This window comes from Dasypus novemcinctus, chromosome 10 (assembly GCF_030445035.2).
Source record: "Dasypus novemcinctus isolate mDasNov1 chromosome 10, mDasNov1.1.hap2, whole genome shotgun sequence".
NCBI classification, from domain to species: Eukaryota; Metazoa; Chordata; class Mammalia; order Cingulata; family Dasypodidae; genus Dasypus; species Dasypus novemcinctus.
In genome coordinates, this window is record NC_080682.1 from 98,916,824 (window position 1) to 98,921,479 (window position 4,656).

Sequence of the window (4,656 nt, forward strand, 5' to 3'; positions counted from 1 at the left end):
TGCATAAAAAATAAAACATGCATAAAAATAAGTATACAATAAAGATTACCTTACAAAATAAGCACGCATAACATCATACAGGAGTCCCACACATCACACCCCTACCATGCATTGTTATGAAACATTTGTTACAAACTATACAAGAACATGGTCAAAATATCACTACTAACTATAGTCCCTATCTTACATTTGGTGTATTTTGCCCCCAATCCACCCTATTTTTTAAAACTGCATTTTTATTATAGAGGTTGTGAATTTGCAAAACAATCATGCACATGTGTAGCATTCCCATACAATATCCATTCACCAGCACATCACAACATGGTGGGATATTTGTAACAGATTATGAGATAATATCATCAGACTATTACCACTAACAATGATCCATAGTGTAAATTTGGCACACTTTTTCCATACACCCAATTATCAACATGGTACATCTTTGGCAATGATGCAAGAATATTATAGTATTGCTATTGCTGTTAACCATAGTTCATAGGTCACATCAATTGTATTTTTCCCATGCTTCTCTACATTCCCATCATCCTGCATTAGTGATGTACATCTACTCCAGCTCACAGAAGGACACTCTTGCGTCTGTACCATCAACCACAATTCTTATCCACCTCTGGGTTCACTGTGTTATTTAGTCCCTAGATTATTCTCTAGTTTCTTCCAATTAACATTTACTTTCCCTTTTCAGTCACAATCCCACTTATAAACCGGCTGCTACTAGCTATAATGAGCTACCATCAACCAACTCTATCCATTTCCACACTTTTACAATCAAGTTATTTAAAATTTCTATATACATTAACATCAATAGTTCTTCTCAGACCTCCTCTTTTCTCCTAATAGCATCTACTTTAGGTTTTAACTCCATGCATTTATTCTTCATACTTAGTTCATATTAATGAAACCATGCAATATTTGTCCTTTTATGTCTGACTTACTTCGCTTAGCATAATGTTTTCAGGATTCATCCATCTTATCAATATGTGTCCCGATTCATTTATTCTTACTTCAGCATAGTATTCCATCTATATATTTACCACACTTTTTTAATCCATTCATTTGTTGAAGGACACTTGGGTTGTTTCCATCTTTTGGCAATTGTGAATAGAGCTGCTGTGAACATTGGTGTGCAGATATATGTTCATGTCATAGTTTTAAGTTCTTCTGGATATATTCCTAGTAGAGGAATGGTTGGATCATATGGCAGTTCAAATTTAGTTTCCTGAGGAACAAACTGTCTTCCATAGAGGCTACTTCATTTCACAATCTCACCAATACTGAAGGAGTGTTCCTATTTCTCCACATCCTCTCCAGCACTTACTATTGCCTGTTTTTTTTTCAATAATGGCCATTCTATGTGATATTAGATGATATCTCATTGTTGCCTTGATTTGCATTTCCCTAATAGCTAGTGATATGGAACATTTTTTTTTATGTGCTTTTTGGCCATTTGCATTTCCTCTTTGGAGAAATGTCTAAATTTTTTTGCCCATTTTTTTAAATTGAATTGCTTCTTTTTGCTTTGTTTGTTGTTCATTTTCTAGTTCTTCCAACTATGTATTATGTCATTGATTTTAGATTTCTTCTTTTTTAATGTAAGCATTGAAGGCTATAAATTTCCTTCTTAGCTCTACCTTCACTGCATCCCATACATTCAGATATTTTTTGCTCTCATTTCCTTTCATCTCAAGATATTTATTGATTTCTCTTGAAATATCTTCTTTGACCCACTGATTTATTTAAGAGTATGATGTGCAATCTTCAATCTATGTGTGAAATTTCCTTTTCCCTGCCTCTTATTGATTTCCAACTTTATTCCATTATGATCAGAGAAAGTACATTGTATAATTTTGACCTCGTTGAATTTATTGAGATCTGCTTTGTGACCCAACATATGATCTATCATGAAGAAAGATCCATGAGCACCTGAAAATAATATATATCCTGCTATTTGGGAGGTGCAATGTTTTGTATATGTCTAATATGTTTAGTCCACTTATCATATTATTTAAGCTGTCTGTTTCTTTATTGATCCTCTTCCCAGATGTTCTACCCAATGCTGATTGTGGTGTAATGAAGCCTCAACAATTATTACAGAGATGTCTATTTCTCCCTTCAGTTTTGCCAGTGTTTGCCTTATATTTCTTGGGGCATCTTGGTTAGGTGCATATACATTCATGATGGTTATTTCTTCCTTGTGAATCACCTTTTATTAATATTTAATATGTAATGCCCTTCCTTATCTCTAATAACAGTTTTCCTCTTAAAGTCTGTATCATCTTATGCAAATATAGCTACCCTAGATTTTTTTTTTTTTTTTTTTTTGGTTACTGCATATAAGGAATATCTTTTTCTAACCTTTCACTTTCAGTCTATTGGTATCCTTGGGTCTAAGATGAGTCTCTTGCAGACAACATAGTGATGGCTCATATTTTCTTTTCCATTCCACCAGTCTGTGTCTTTTGTTTGGGGAATTTAATCAATTAATAGTCATTGTTATTACTGTAAAAACTGTTCTTATTTCATCCATTTTGATCTTTGGATTTCATCTCGCATTTTCACCACACTTTTAACACTTTTTGTTGCTGTTACTGATACAGTCATACTTTCTAGAGTCTCTTCCAAGCCTCTCTCTCTTGTCTTTCCTTTTCAGACTATAACATTCCCTTTATTAAAGGGAATTCTCTTTCCAGTCTTTTTCTTAAAGACTCCCTCAGTTTCTGTTTATCTGTGAATATTCTAAACTCACCCTCATTTTTGAAAGATAATCTTGCCAGATATAAAATTCTTGGCTGGCACTTTTCTCTTACAGTATCTTAAATATATCATACTACTGGTTTCCTCCATCCATGCTTTCTGATGAGAAATTGTCACTTAATCTTACTGGTATTCTTTATATATTATGCATTGCTTTTCTCTTACTGGTCTCAGAATTCTTTGTCCTTGGCTTTTGACATTCTGATTATTTTGTGTCTTGGAGTTGGCCTATTCAGATTTATTCAGATGGGAGTACAAAGTGCTTCTTGGACACAGATACTTATGTCTTTCAATAGAGTTAGGAAATTTTCTATCATTATTGCTTCAAATATTCCTGCTGCCCTTTTCCGCTTCTCTTCTCCTTCTGTAACACCCGGAATATGTATGTTTGCATTTATCTTGCTGTCGTTTTCTTCCCTGAGACCCTGTTCAATTTTTTCATTCTTTTTTTCACCTCTTATTTTGTATGTTTGCTTTCAGAGGCTATGTCTTCAAGCTCATTGATCTTTACTTCTGCCTCCTCAAATCTGCTGTTATATTTCTCCAGTGTATTTTTAACTTAATTTGTTGCACCATTCATTCCCACAAGATCTTCTATTTTTCTATGTATGCTTTCAAATTCTTCTTTGTGCTCACCCATTGTCTTTTTTAATATCCTTTAATCTCTTTATGTATCTCATTTAATTTATTAAGGAGATTTCTTTAAACATCTATGATTAGTTGTCTCAACTCCTTTATGTCATCTGGAGACTTTTTTTTTTTTTTCCTTTAACTGGGCCATATCTCCTGTTTCTTTGCGTGGTTGGAATTTTTTTTTTTTTTTTTTTTTTTTTTTGCTGCTGTCTTCACATCAGACTTACTAAATGTATTTATCCTGGGTGCACTTTCTCCCATTAGCTTAAGGCTTTCTTGTCTTTTCTCCTTTGCTGGTTATGTAGCAGGAGCTAAAGAGGTAGTTGATGCTGTAAGATATGAAGGCTGAAGCTTCCCATGTTGCCCCAGGAATTGATGAAGCTTCTCCCACTTTCTCCTCTACCAGGGGTAGGGACAGAGGAGAAGCCATTTGTAACAATCAAAATTGTACAGGACAAAACTTTTCTGTAGTTGCCTAGAGAGCCTGATGAAGCTTCACATCTCATCCTCCCCTACCTGGGGCAGGAAAGGAGCTACAATTTTGGGCAGCAATTTATGCCATGTGTGTCCAAAATGACCACAGTTGCCCAGGTAGAAAGATGTAGCACTAGTTCCTCCCTCCCTGCCAGTGGTGGGGATGGACCCTGTTGAGTGCCCAGCAATCTAATCCATGTGGGCTGAATACAACTTCAGTTACCTGGAGAGACTGAGAGTCTACTGTCCCACCTGTCCTTTAGGGGATGGAAACAGTTCAATCTCTTTATGCTGAAAGTAACCACCATTGCTCAGAGAGGCTGAGGAAACACGAGCCCCCTCCATTCTCTTGGTTAGTGTGGATGGATCCACAGGCATCCAACAGTTCAGTCCCTTTAGGCCAAAAGTACACACCATTCCCCAGAGGAGCTGTAGAGGCACAAATGGGGGTGGGGATGGATCCACAGGCATCCAACTGTCCAGTCCATGCAGGCTGAAAGGACTTGCCATTGCCTGGAAAGGCTGTGGGAAAACCAGTCCCCTCCTTTCCTGTTGGAGGGAAGGAAAGGAACCACAAGAACCCACCAGTCCAGTCTGTGGGGCCAAAAGCACCTGCAGTTACCCAGAGAAGCTGGGCAAACAAAGTCCCTCACTTGTCTTATTGGGGGTGGGAGTGGAGACACAGATGCCCAATAGTTGAGTTGTGCAGCCTAAAAGTGCCTGTAGCTACCCTGAGAAGTCAAGGGAATACAAGCCTTCTCCTATCCAGTGGGAAGG